At 36.4% G+C, this 15413-nt stretch overlaps 1 pseudogene; it reads right to left on the bottom strand.

The window, feature by feature from the left end:
- Window positions 1-6965: 6965 nt before the first annotated feature.
- On the bottom strand, window positions 6966-8091 carry LOC143660642 (uncharacterized; annotated as a pseudogene).
- Between the last annotated feature and the right edge of the window lie 7322 nt (window positions 8092-15413).

Raw genomic sequence — 15413 nt, 5'->3', positions numbered from 1 at the left:
GTAGTCCCTTGCTTACAGACCTGAACTTTAAAGTGCACAACTATTCATTATGGCTTGGAAGTGTGAAAAGAGATAAACATATTGGTGGAAATGGAAACATGTTATTGACAGAATTCATTGAAAGAATTCCTTAAAAGTAGGTATATATATATTTCTCCTAGGAAATATTCTAATTCTAATCCTTGTATGAAACTGTCATTGCTGTAAAAAAGGCAAACAAAGGTGGGTAGATGGGAGATTCCCACCATCTCCATCAGTTGGTGTAATTTGCATTTATGTCATAACTACTGTGGAATAACTTTAATTTAACTTGTTACAATGCCAAAGATACAGGTTGAATATGATTTTTTAAAAAATAAAAGTGTATTTAGCAGAGTGCCTAACATCAACAGCGTTTATTATAAGTATGGCAAGGCATATACTTTCTCAGGGTACAACCGTACATTCTCGGTGTCTGGATTTGCCTGACATTTCTCTGGTTCTATTTACGTGCAGATAAAATATACAATTACAGAAAATGCATTCTCACTATAGATGATCTGTATATTTTTACTGAATGTAAGTAAAAATGTATTTGTGTAAATACCCTCACTTCTGTTTTATTGTCATGAGTTCTGCAATGACACATTTTGCTAAAATTTTGTTCTTATACTATTAGGACACTGTTAAATAAACAAAAAAGCTGGGTGATTCTACTTTTGCCAAAACTATTTGTAAACAACTTGCAATTTTTCTACATAATTTATAGTAAAGTAGTCTGTTTTTTCTTTATGTCTATGCCCTTCATATGTTCCAAATATTTTGGAAGGGATAATCACTAAGGTATTTTGGGAAAAGTCAGAAGTTGCTAAAATAAAGATTCAATTTTTATAAAAGGAAGTGACATTTTAAATGCAAGAATAATAAAAATGATATGTTTACTTTCCTCCTCCACCTCCCAAATAGAGGGAGCTTCCTATGCAAGTAAGATCACTGCAATGTGATTTTTTGGACTACATACCTGTATTCTGAAACTGAAACTACACTTGAGTTTAAACAGATAACGTTTAGAAATGAGACAGATGGTATTACTTGTCAGTGCATCTCTCGCAGCTCCATTTCTTCCTAGTCAGGGGGCCCTAGAAAGTTACTTAAAGTCTGCAAGTTGTTTCCCCAAGTGTAAAGTAACAGTAGAAATGTTACCTAATTCATAGAGATAAAGTAAGACTGAAAGGGAAACACCTGTAAAACCACCGAGGTAAACGTCTGATATTCTCATCAACACTGTTGCTGTTGTTATGTGATTGTTTCTACTGCTGTTGTTGTCCTGTTACTGGAAACATTCTATCCCAAGAAGTAAGATCTCAGATATAAATGTCTTCTCAGGTAATGGGTGGAGTGATAAATTGAAATCCCCTTTCTCCATCTGATTCCAGAAGTTGCGTACAAACGTCATAGACAGGAGGACCAGTCCTTTTCTCAACTTTTAGCAATGATGCCAATTTAGAGCAATTTTGATGAGAAGCACATTGTCAACCTGGATCTGTGACAGTATGTAGAACTTGGTTATCAAGGTGATGAAACAACTTGGCAAATATCACTCAGGCCCTTCATGCCTGGTAGGCAGAATAACTACTTCAATTTTTCAAGGTGATTAAGCTGATTAAGTAAGAACACTGATTCTTCATTCATTCATCTTCACTTAACCAGAAGAAAAGGTCTTTTCTACGGACAAATTAATCTAAATGGTGTGACTTAATCCTATTTTTTTTCTTTTCTCTCCACCTCCGTCATCACCATCTCTGCCACCACTCCTCCTAAGAGAGCCAGATCCGTGTTATAACTCATCCAAACACAGCTATTTTCAGTTGTGAGGTTCCCTTCCTCTCTTTTTAATTGGAAACATTCAGCAAACTTTCTAGGAAATAAGTGCTAGAGCACTACTACCTCAGATTGCCATTTAATCACTCCTCTCAATCAATCTACATGTTTATTTATAAGAACTGCTATATCTGTTAAGGGTTGAATTAAAAGGATTGGAGGGGTGGAAGATGCTATTAGAAAAAAAAAATAGAAAGTAGTGCTACCTGAAATGCTTATGAACAACTATGCAAATACAGTTAAAACCTGACAAATTGCATTTTAATTATTTTATAAATTTATTGAAATTAAAGCACATTTTGAAAGCAGTCATCTAGAGTTGAGGAGGTACAAATTAAGCACATGGTTACACTGAGTTTTCAAAAACTCAGGGATCCTTAATGGAGCAATAATAATTTTCAAGCAACATTAGAACTTCTTGGCACATGCTCAGGCTGCTTAGAGCATATTTTTACACTGTGGAAATGTTTACTCTACCCAGCAGCCTATTTCCCCCAGTGGAAACACAACGAAAATTCAAACACAATAAATCATTCCCAAAGCACAGAGATTCAAATGCCACAAGTGCTTTGATTCACTATGCTTCAAGGGTGGAATTTATAAATTGAAGAAATTTAAAATTTGTTAGAACATAGCACTCTGGAAATGAGAAAAGCAAAGCCGATGGGGTTTCGGGATCTTATTTGTGTGTCATTCTCTATTACCCTTGGCAGTGAGTCACTGACATGACCAATAGGGTCCCAAAGTGTGATGTATGTGACAGAGAGCCATTTCACCTCTACAACTAACAGGGGGCTTCAGAGAAACTCAGAGGTGCCCAAGGACTGCCATCCTTTGAGAAAAGGGAAGATTAATCTGAGAGGTGAAATTAATTAATTCTGTCATTCCAACAGTTAAAGCAAATCAAGAAGTAAACTCAGATTTCCTCATTCCCAGCTGAGTTTCTATTTCTTTCTACCCTTCCATAAAACATCTGAGGACCATTTTGCGTTCTTAGACTTCACACCAAAAGCATGATCCATGAAAAGTAAAAATTAGTAAATTGGAACTCATGAAGATTAAAATCTGTTGTTCTCTAAAAGTCTATTTGTAAAGAATGAAAAGACATGTTACAGACATGGTTTATAAGTAAATAGTTTTCACTCATTTGTCCCCTCCGATTAATGAACCATTTATATACATTTGCTTTATTTTGATTGCACATTCTTCCTTTCTTGTACCCTGGAAGCATACAAAATGTTTGCCTCTTTATTTTTTAAAACATTTGCCTTTCAAAGAATATTGTCACAAAATCTTTCATTTTTCACCTTTATTTTCATTATTTCTTTCAATAAGTCATTAAAGCACATAAATAAAGGAAGCAGTGTCACTGATGCATCATCATTCCGTTAGGACTCCCCTTTTGGGAATAGGGAGCTATGAATAACTTCCAAGATGTTAAAGCATTTATAGAACATTCTGTGCACTTCGTAACAAATTATCCCTTTCTTATGTACTCCTTGCTTCCATCACACTTCTGAATCATGTTTATGGAAACTCAAGATGCTACAGAAAGTTACGGCCCCATAAATGAAATTGTAAAGCAATAGAACTGCCAGATAAGAAATGTTACTTGCACTATACATTCTTCCCTACACCCAAAGATCTTTATAAAGGAAAACTATTTATTTATAAACCACATTTGTAGCACATCTTTTCATTCTCTTCAAATGGACTCTGGAGAACAACAGATTTTAATTTTCATCAAGTCCAATTTACTAATTTTTACTTTTTATGGATCATACTTTTGCTATCAAGTCTAAGAACTCTTTGCCTAGCTCTAGATTCCAGAGTCTCACTTATTATTTTCAAAAATACTTTACAATTTTACATTTTACATAAAGGGCTATGATCCATTTTTAGTTTATTTTTGTATCAGTCATGATGTTTAGGTAAAAGTTTGTTTACAAGATTTTTCTAATTATGTACACAGATTTACTGATATTGTATTTTGATTTGTATGCCACAACATCTTTAATTTTTTCTTCTGTAATTATTATTACTCCCAAGAATTTATCTGTAAAGTGTCTTTGACTTTCTATTTAAATATTGCTTCATATACAAATAATGGCAGTTTTAACTCAAACTTTTAATTCATATACTTTTTTTTTGTTCACCTTTTGTATTAACTAGAATCTTCAGTGGAATATTAAACGGAAGCAGAAATAATGTGTCTTTATTTAGTTTCTCATTTTAAGAGTGCTTCTGAAATTTTATAATCAATCATAGTTATACAGGCTTTAAGTACATAGGGTAAAGGAATTCTCTTTTATTAGTTTGGTAAAAACCTGTTAGGAATTTTTTGGATTTTATTGAATACTTTTTTGCACATATTGAAAAGAAAATATGGCTCTATTCCTTTAATCTGTTAACAGATTTTCTGTTGATTCATCATTGTCATCCTAGGATGAATATCACTGTTGCTTATACATTTATTTTCTAGTTCACTCCTGAACTTAATGAAGGTATGAGTAATAAATTTTTCTAAATTAATGCTAGAAAATACCTGGGTTGGCCTATTCTCATAAAAATTTTAGCTGGATGTGTAATTTTAGGTAACTTTTCTTTTCCTAAGCCCATTGATAGCATTCCTTTATTTTCTGACATCAAAAGCTGGTAGTAAGAGATTAATGGTTGCAATCAGTCTATCGCTGTTACTCTGAAGGTAATTTGTTCTTTCTGTCTGGAAGCTATCATGATTCCAGTTCCAAGATTTCTAATGGTCTGCTTGTATATTCACTTGTTCATTTTATTTTTGTAGTTCTTTGTTTAATAGTTTCCTCTTAATTTTTTAACAAAAGATTCATTTTCATTTTTGCCATGTTAGGAATATTTATTTTTAAATCTTTGCCAGATTAATCTATATAATTAAGTTCAGTTGGGGTAAATACATGTTATAAATATTGATTTTGTTAGCTACCTTTTTTTTGAAGATTTTTTATTTTTAGAAGATTAAAAATAATAAATATTATTTATTTTTATTTTATTTGCAGGTTTATTTTAATGAGCAGATTTTTGTTTATTTTTTTTTCCTCTTTTTCTGTCCCTCTCTACTTGATCCTTCCTAGTAGGTTTATCACTGCCTTCACCCACTCCCTAATAACCCAGCCCAGAACCAATCTGTTCACCAGGTTTCCATGTTTTTCCAGCCTTCCGGTCTTCACAATTTCCTACAAATTGATCACAATTGGGATACACCCCCCCACACACACACACACGCACACATGTTTTTCCTCTTACTCCACAGGAATTGAACCACTACCTGACATTGCTGGCCTAAAGACCAGGTGTCCAAAAGCCTGGTGCCACAATTACCACTTCGTTTTTATTGTTTTCCTTCTAATTCATAGAGGGATTTTTGTTTTTTAGTCCAGCTCTACCTTTGCTTTCTCTTTTCAGATATTATATAACTTTGCTACATATTAGAACTTGGTTCATCAAAATCTACTCTGTCAATTTGCCCATAATACTCATTCTCTCTTTAACTTCATCTGATCAGGCTTTCATCCTCTTTGGAAACTGTTTCTGGCAGTTAGCAGTAAAATCATTCTACCAAATCTCATAGCAATAGTGAATTCTTGTTCTTCATTTCAGAAATGGTTGACACAGATGATCATTTTCTCCTTGTTGATGCACTTTGTACTCCTTTTGTATAAAACACTCTAAATTCCTTACATCCCTCCTTTTTTAAAGACGCAACTTCTTTGACTAGCTCTTCATCTCACTCTGGAAATTTAATTGTTGTAGGGTCATAAAGATCCTCAGATACTTTCTTCCTCTGTCTATAATTACCTCCCTAGGTGATCTCATTTAATGCCATGTGTGTGTACGTATGAATGTGTGTGAGTTTGCTTTCAAATCCATATTTTATTCCCCTGACCTCTAGATTCATATATACACTATCTTATTCCAAATATTCACACTTTTATCTAACATTCATCCAAACCTAACATGGCTAAAATTGAACTTCTGATTCCTTCCACTTGAACTTCTTTCTACCTCCATTACTAGCATTCTTACCATAGCCTTTAATACTCTAAAAATGTCACAGCTATCATTGGGCACTACTGTCCCCATTTCTCAAATCATTTCAGGAATATTTTGGATTTTTTTAATCAAAGAAGTTGTGGGCTTACAGAAATAGCATGCATAAAATACTGGATTCCCATATACCAGCCTATTATTAACAACTTCCATTGGAGTGGTATATTTGTTACAATATAAGAAAGTCCAATTTTGAAATTATTTTAACTATAGTTCATGGTTTAACTGAAGGTTCAATGTTTTTTGTTATGAAGGTCCATGGATTTAAAAATATTAACATATATACAAGCTAAAATTTTCCTTTTTAACTGCAATCAAATATATAATTCAGTGCTGTTCATTACATATACAATGTTGTGCTCCCATCACCACCAGCATTTCCAAAATTTTCCATCATATCAAATAGGAACTATGTACAGTTTAAGCCTTAACTCCCTATGCAATACTCTGCCCTGTCTTCGGCTAACCTACATACTAGAATTTGACTCTATGAATTTACTTATTTTAAGTATTTCATGTTAGTGCTAATACAATATTTGCCCTTTGTCTGGCTTATTTCACTCAATGTGATATTTCAAGGTTCATCCATGCCATTGCATGTATCAGAAGGTTATGTTTTTATGACTGAATAATCCATTGCGATCATCTATAATATTTTGTTTATCTATTCATTTGTTCATACACACTTGGATTGCTTCCGTCTTTTGGCAATTGTGAATAAAGTCACTATGAGCATTAGTGTGCAAATACCTGTTCATGTCCCTGCTTTCAATTTTTATATACCTAGGAATGGGTCAAATGTTAATTCTGTACTTAATTCTCTGAGGAGCCACCAAACCATCTTCTATAGCACCTGCACATTTTACATTCCCACCAGCAAAGAATGAATGCTTCCATTTCTCCATATATTCATTAACACTTATAATTTTCTGTGTTTGTTTGTTTGTTTGTTTTTAAGCAAAACAAAAGTGGAGTTTATTGATTCCCAGAATTCAAAAACCCAGAGGCAAATCTCACTTTAGTTATGGTTTAATGTTGTTCAAACAATTAGTCCTGATTTGATCTTTCTCAAACTCTGATATAACTATTCTTTTGCTGACTTTATTCTCAGCCTCCAGAACTGAAGGAGTTTCTCCCAGCTTCAAGTCCAAAACACTATTTCTTTGTATTAGCTATTGCCAAATCCTAGGACTAGAACTGAACCATCCTGGGGCACCTACTGATGTATGAACCAATAACCATGGCCTAAAGAGAGGAACTTGTAGCTGATCCAGGCCAATGTCACACCTTCTATTCCTGAGTTGAGGATGGAAAGGAAATGTAGAATACTATTAAAAGGGGGTAAAAAATTCTGGGAGGCCAAAATGATCAATGTCCAATACAGGCTTGTCTCCACGATGAACATGCTCATGGTGACCCAACTGAGAAGTCCTAAAGGTTTTTTCATACTTACTACATTCATAGGTTTCCCTCCAGTATGAATTCTCTGATGCTGAAGAAGATATTTTTCACTAGTGAAGACTTTTCCACACTCATTACATATGAAGGAAAACTCCTGAACATGAATTTTTAGATGCCTTTTTAATTGTTCCTTAGCGTTGAAGGCTTTTCCACAATCTATACACTCAAAAGGTTTCTCCTCACTGTGGATTCTCTGATGGCGGGTTAGTTTTGTATGAAAATTGAAGGTCTGTCCACATATCTTGCAAGAAAAAGGCTTTACCCCTGTGTGAATGCGCTGATGTTGGCTAAGATGAGCAGTCCTGCCGAAGCTTTTGCCACACTCACTACACTCATATGGTTTCTCTCCAGTATGGATTTTCTGATGCCGAATTAGTGGTGAATTACCAACAAAAGCTTTTCCACACTCATTACACTCAAAGGGCTTCTCACCAGTGTGGATTCTCTGGTGTCTAACATAGTAAGAAAAACAGCTGAAGCATTTCCCACACTCCTCACATTTGAAAAGTTTCCTTGTACAGTGGGTTCTCTTATCCTCTCCTCTAACATTTTTCACTGTGAGGATTTTCCGGTGGTTTTCAAGTTCACATGGTTTTGGAAAGTTGCTTCTCTGCGGAATATTCTCTGGCAGCTCACATATCATCATCATGTTTCTTTCTTCAGAAATTCCCTGTGTTGATATGGACTCAGCATTATTGGTTTTGTAATGTTGTTAACATTTCTAAGCGTAGCAAGCACAGGTCTATGTCACTGCGGTAAGGGTCACTGCTCCTGCTCCACGCTGTCTTGCCTGCCTTCTCGTTTCCCATTTCCAGGCCATAAATTCTCCAGGATAGAGCCCTTCGGGTCCAGCACAAGCTCTGTGTTCCATATTCTTCATTCAAGGCAGGGTGGGTAAGATGAACCAACCATATTCTATCTACACCACTGGCTAAGGGGAATGAAGGGATTCACTACAGATATCTTTGGTCCTCTCTGCAGGTGATTCATTCTGTGCCTCCAAACCCCAAGGCAAATTCCTTCCCTCCAGAAGTGAGATCAAGGCAGGTTTGGGAACTAAGTATCCTGGTACTGGGCAGCTAAGGGCATGGCTGCCATCTCCTGGGCTCCCTCAGGGAAGGGCAGGGGCGCTTTTAACAAATCACCTTGCTCTGCCAACTTTGACTCCTGGCCAGGTTTTCTCTTTCCTCACTCAACTTCCACTCGTGTTTCAATTCTTTGTCTCAGGGAGTCAAGGTCCAGAACTCCGGGAAGGCCGGGACCAAGAATTGCCCCATTCCCGGGTTCCCGCGGTACCAGGGACGAATGAAGTCAACAGCCTTCTCTAAGGGCGAAGGTCACGTCGCAGCAGGACCGCTGAGTGACAAAAGCCATCACCACAAGAAAGTTGGAAAGGGCGGCCTGTTTGTTTGTTTTTAATAGTAGCCATTCTGGAAGGTGTGATGGAGTATCTCATAGTGGTTTTAGTTTGCACTTCCCTTATGGCTAATGATGCTGAGCATCTTTTCATGTGTTTCCTGGCCATTTGTGTATTTTCTTTGGAGAAATGTCTTTTCATGTCCTGTACCCATTTTTAAATTCGGCCATTTGTCTTTATATTGTTCAGTTGAAAGATTTCTTTATACATTCTAGATATTAAACCCTTATCAGATGTGTGGTTTCCTAATATTTTCCCTGTTGTGTAGGTTGTAGCTTTACTTTCATGATAAGATCTTTGAAATGAAAATGTTTTTAATTTTTCTGAAGTCCGATTTATCTATTTGTTTCCTTTTGAGGCTTGTGCTTTGGGTATAAGAAACCATTGCCCAACAGATGGTCCAGCAGAGGCATCCCTGTGATTTCTTCTAGGAGTTTTAGTGTTCTGGCTCTAATACTTAGGGCTCTGATTCATTTTGAGTTGATTTGTGTATATGATGTGAAATAAGGGTCCACCTTTTCTTATGTAAATGAAAATCAGTTTTTCCAGCACCATTTGTAGAGATTATTTTAACCCCATTGAATATAGTTTGCTCTATTGTCAAAAATCAGTTGGCCATAAATGTGAGGGTTGAGTTTTGAACTTTCAATTTGTGTCCAGTGGTCTCTATGTTCGTCCTTGAGCCAGTACTATGCTGTTCTTATTACTGCGGTTTTGTAATAAATTATAAGATCAGGAAGAGAGACTCCTCCAACTTGTTTCTTTGCCAAGATGGCATTGACTGGGGCTCCTTCCATCTATATTTGATGAAGGGTTTTTCCATTTCTGCAAAGAAGACAAAATTTTGATTGGAGTTGTATTGAATTTATAAATTTCTTTGGACAGAACTGACATCTTAAAAATAATTACTCTTCCAATCCATGAACATGGAATATCCTTCCAGTTATTTAGGACTTCTTTGACTCTTTTTAGTAGTTTTATAATTTTCTGTGTACAAATCCTTTACATCCTTGGTTAGATTTATTCCTAGATATTTGATTCTTGAAGTTGCTATTGTAAATTGATTTTTTTCTTGATTTCTTCTTCCCACTTTTCATTACTAGTGTACAGAAACACCACTGACTTTTGGGGGTTGATCTTGTACCCCACCACATTGCTTTATTCAATTATTAGCTCTAGGAGCTTTCTTGTGGATTATTCAGAATTGTTTGTATATAAGTACACATCATCTGCAAATGATGAAAGTTTTGTCTCTTCCTTTATGCAGCAGTTAGGTTCAGGTGTTAACTTGGCCAGATGATGGTGATCAGTTCTTCTGTTGCTATGGACATAAATCATCAGAATATTTATTTCATCTATGGATGATTAAGTCAGTGGTGGTTAAGGGAAATGTCTTCTGCAATGAGTGAGACTTAAAAGGAAAACTCAGAAGAGAGAGAAACAGCTCTCCACAGCCCTAAGAAGCTCAGGGCAATACAGCTCAGATCTAAGAGCCAGCTCAGACCCAGATGTTTGCAGACACAGAAAGAAAACACCCTAGTGAAATCTGTTTGAATGCAGAAGCTGGGAGAGAAGTCCAGGAGACATCACCATGTGCCTTCCCAAATTAGTAAATTTGTAACTAAATAAATACCCTTATTAAAAGTTAATCCATCCCTGGCGTGTTGCATTCTGACAGCTTTAGCAAACTATAACAGATTTTGGTGTGAGAAGAGTGTGGGTGCTGCTGCATTTGCAAATACCAAACATATCAAAATGGCTTTTTAATGGATAAGGGGAGGATTCTGGAAGAATTATGAGGAGCTTGATAGAGAAGGCCCAGATTGCTTTGAAGAGACTATTGGTAGAAATATGGATTCTAAAGATACTTCTGTTGAAGTCTTAGAAGAATATATTGTCGCAGATTGTAAGGAAGGTGAATCTTGTTTTGATGGCAGAAAGTTTGGCAAAATTGATTCCTGGTGCTGTATGGAAGGGAGACTTTGAATGTGACAATCTGGGACACTTGGCCTGGGAAATCTTCAAGTTAAATGTGGAGGATGCAGCCTGCTTTCTCCTTGCAGCTTATAGTATAATGCGACAAGAAATAAAAAGGTTGAAGATAAAACTTTTGGGTGCAAAGAAACCAGAAATTGATGGTCTGGAAAATTCTGAACTTCCAGAAAGTGAGACCCCAGAGAAGTGTGCCCTACATGAGGATCTAACCAAACATGGAAACAATCAGCCATTACAGGTCAAGTGAGAATTGGAGATGAGGCTATCCAGAAAGGATTCGTGGAAGGTCCTTTTGTCTGATGGCTTCAATCCCTGTATGCTGCATGCCAAGTCAACAAATTTTTTGCAAGACCTGTATAAGTGGAGTCAATGTCAGTATAGACTAAAAGGGACAGAAAAGGGACAGACTGAAGGAAGAATGACCTCAGAGGCATCACCATGGAAACTAAGATCTGAAGAAAAGAAACCTCAGGCCATGAGAGCAGATAGATCTACCTGTGCATATGGAGGAGGTGAGTCTGCCCTAGAGCCAGAGGGCAGGCCTTCTGCCTCAATGTTCAGGAAGAGTTCTGATGCCCCAGGCCATGGTGAGGATGAAGCACATTCCCTGGGGATTGGAGAGGAGCCTGGCTGCCACCCCATAGTTCTGAGGGGGTTGAGTGCGTGCCCCAGAGATGACAGAGAATCCAGGTGCCCCCTAGATACCTGAGGAGGGTGGGGCTGAAACTTTGGTCCCCCAGTGTTGCACAATGTTACAACCCACATCCTGGTGTTTGGAGAGAAGAGGGCCACTGCATAGGCCCTTGGAAAGGGTGGGACTACTACTTTCTAAAGTTCTAAGAATGAATGACTTTCAGTCTCTGAAATCTAATGACGTTTGCCTTTCAGGTTTTCAGAATTGTTTAGGTCTGGTGATTCCTAATTTCCTGATAATTTCTCCCTATGGAAATGGGATCATTTATGCTATAACTGTTCCTTCTTTGTGTATAGGAAGCAGATAACTTGCTCTAAGTTCATAGGTCCACAGCCAGAAGAGAATGTTGTTTGTGGGCTGACCATGCCTGTAGCTTACTTTGATGAGATTGTGTACTATTTTTGAGTTGGTATTTTATTTATATTGTTACTGAAATAATTTAAGGCTTTTGTAATAAAGTGATGAAATGAATGTGTCTTGTATATAGAAGGATTTAGTGCATTATATGCAAGACAGATGAGCATTGTTAGGTGAAAAAATATGTCTGTTATTTTCTATTTAGAGATTAAATTAAGGTGATCTGCATTGTTGCCAAGCTGATGAGGGACGGACACTGAAGCAGTGAGGTTCAGGTGTTAACTTGGCTAGGTAATGGTACCCAGTTGTTATGTTGCTGTGGACTTAAATCATCAGCATGTGAATTTCATCTATGGCTGATTATGCCTGTGGTTGGCTAAGGGGAGTATCTTCTTCAGTGAATAAGGCTTAAAAGAAGTCAGAAGAGAGAGAAGTTCAGCACAACTCCAAGGATGCAAAACAATGCAGCTCAGATCTCAGAGTTGTCTCAAACAACTCTGTGTTTTGTCCTAAGATTTTTCTATCCTGGAAATGATCCATTTGCACTTGAGAAGACTTGGTATTCTCTTGCTGAGTGAAATGTTCCATATACATATATAGATCTATTATCTTTAGTTGGTTTACAGTATTGTTGAAGTCTTCTATTTCTTTACTGATCTTTTCTCTAGATGCTCTATTATTGAAAGTGGTATTTAAAACCTTCTACTACTACTGTAGACCTATCTATTATTTCCTTCAAATATGTCAGTATTTGCCTTATATATATTGGGGCTCTGCTGTTAGGTTCATGCATATTTGTAATTGTGAAATCTTCTTGTTGAATTGACATCTATATCAGCATATAACGTCATTCTTTGTCTCTTGCAGCAGTTTTTTGCTTGAAGTCTATTTTATCTGATCTCATCAGGTCCCTTTAGGTTACTACTTACAGGTTATATTTCTTCCCAACCTTTCATGTTCAAACTATTTATGTCTGAATTTAAGGTGAGTCACTTGTTAGAATCACATAATTGGATCATGTTGTTGTTTTTTTTTTTTTAATCTATTCTGCCAGTCTCTGGCTTTTGACAGGACAGTTTAATCCATTTATAGTTAATGCCATTTGTGCTGGTTTGAAGCTGTTATGTACCCCATAAAAGGCCATGTTCTCTTAATTCATTCCTGTGGGGGTAAATCTATAGTTGGATGATATCTTTTGATTAGGTTGTTTCCAGGAGATGTGAACCAACCCATTCAAGGTGGGTCTTAATCCCCTTGCTGGAGCCCTTTATGACAGGATAAAGGAAAGATGAACCTGAGAGAGTTCAGATAAGCTCAGAGAGAAATGCCCAGAGACATTTGAAGAGAATTCTTGAAACTCGAACCAGGAGAGAAGGACCAGTAGACATTGCCATATGCCTTTCCATGTTACTGGGGAACCCTAGATGCCAGCAGCCTTTCCTTAGAAAAGATATCTTCCTCTTGATTCCTCAATTTGGATATTTTCAAGGCCTTAGAACTGTAAATTTGTAACCCAATAAAACCACATTGAAAAAGCCAACCCATTTCTGGTATATTGCATTCTGTCAACTTTAGCTAACCAAAACACCACTCTTGATAATACAGGACTTTATTTTGCCATTTTGCTGTTTAGCTTTTAAAAGTGTTATACCAGTTTTGTCCATCAATTCTTCCATGTATGCTTGATTTTATACATATATTTACTTTATTTGTACTATTTTGAGTCCTTTCTCATTTTTATCTGTAGTTTATTTCATAAATTTTCCTAGTGGTTATCATGGAGATAAAATTTTACATTGTAAATATACAAAAATCATATTTGATTTAATACCAAACTGACTTCAGTAGTACACATACATCGTTCCCATACTGCTCCATCTCCCACTTTGAACCACTGTCTAGTGTCCTTTCCTTTCAGTTTGAAGAACTCCCTTTAGCATTACTTATAGGGCATGTCAAGTGGTGATGAACTCTCTTAGCTTTCTGGAAATACCTTAACCATCCCTCATTTTCAAAAGAATGCATCACCGAATATAAAATTTGGGGTTGGCTGTTGTTTGTTTTCTTTCAAAGCACTTTAAGTATTTCAACCCACTGCCTTCTTGCCTCCATGGTTTTGGATGAGAAGTTGAGACTTAATTTAATTGAAACTCCCTATTGCGTTTCTCTTGTAGCTTTTAGAACTCTCTCTTTTTCCTTTGCATTGAAGAGTTTCATTGTATGAAACAGGGCGTATTTTTTTTTTTTTTTAAGTTTGTCCTGTTTGCTGTTATCTGTGATTCTTAGTTGTGCATATTTATTCTTTTTCTAAGTTTAGGAAGTTTACTATAATTACTTCTTTGAATATTCCCTCTTTCTCTGTCTTTCTTCTCCTTCTGGGTATCCCGTAACATATATATTGTTATGTGTAATTGTGCCTCAGAGGTCTCTTAGGCTGTTTTCACTATTTATGTTTTTTTTTTTTCTTTCTGATCCTTAATCTGACTCATTTTAATTATCTTGTCTTTGAGTTCACTGAGTCTTTTTTTTTTTTGGCTCCAAAATGCTGTTGAAATCCTCCTGAGAATTTTTCATTTCAGTTATTGTGGTCTTCAATTCCAGTAGTTCTGTTTCCTTTTTTTTTTTTTTTTTAATTTCTTTCTCTTTACTAAGATTCTCATATTGTGCATTCATTTTATTTCCCTAATATCCTTTAGTTTTTTCTCTGTATTTTCCTTCATCTCCTTGAGCATATTGAGGATCGTTTCTTTAAGGGTCTTTGTCTGTTATGTCCACAATCTGCTTTTCTATGTTGATGTTTTCTGGATTTTATCCTCTTCCTTTGAGGCACAATATTTTCCTGGGATTTTTTGTTGTTGTTTGTTATAATCTGTTGTTATACAGCATACATTTTAATATTTTAAAATGTTAACTCCAAGATTTATTATGTTTCTTGAATTTGTGACCAGCTGGAGATATGACAGAGAAATTCTTAAGTGTCAAGAGATAACAAAACCAAGCAAACCTAAGCAAAGAAAAAACAATATATGTAAATTGATTTTGAGACTGCTAGTGCTCTCAACCAAAGTTCACTCCTCCTATCAGGTAGGTCAGCACAGGGCAAATGCAAAGTGCAGATTCCTCCCTGTCTCTTCTGCACCTATGTTTTGTCCTGGGCTTAGGCTTGCTAAGTGACCTTAGAAGTTCTCTTTTTTACAGAAGTGTGAATGACCCCTTTACTTTTCAGGAAACAGTTCTTTTCCTCCTCCCAGAGTTTTCCCCTGCAGGATTTAAAGCCTTTGCTCCAGGCTATATGCTTCAATTCTTACTTTGTTTTATTGTCTCAAGCTGATTTTGCCTGGAGGGCAATATCTTGGAGGTGGGGCACAACAGAGAGGAGTTCTCAAGTCACTCTTCCCCAGCCATAACAAGACCAGACACCCACAAAGGGAGCATCAGCTGGCTCCAAACCTCTCCTGGGAGATGTTGAAGGAAGGGCTAAGAAGGATTCCAGGAGCTTCTTCCACAACTCCACAAAACTGTGCTTTTTTGACTCAGCTTCTGATA

Source organism: Tamandua tetradactyla, chromosome 2 (genome assembly GCF_023851605.1).
Source record: "Tamandua tetradactyla isolate mTamTet1 chromosome 2, mTamTet1.pri, whole genome shotgun sequence".
NCBI classification, from domain to species: Eukaryota; Metazoa; Chordata; class Mammalia; order Pilosa; family Myrmecophagidae; genus Tamandua; species Tamandua tetradactyla.
This window is presented reverse-complemented; position numbering and strand designations above follow the sequence as displayed.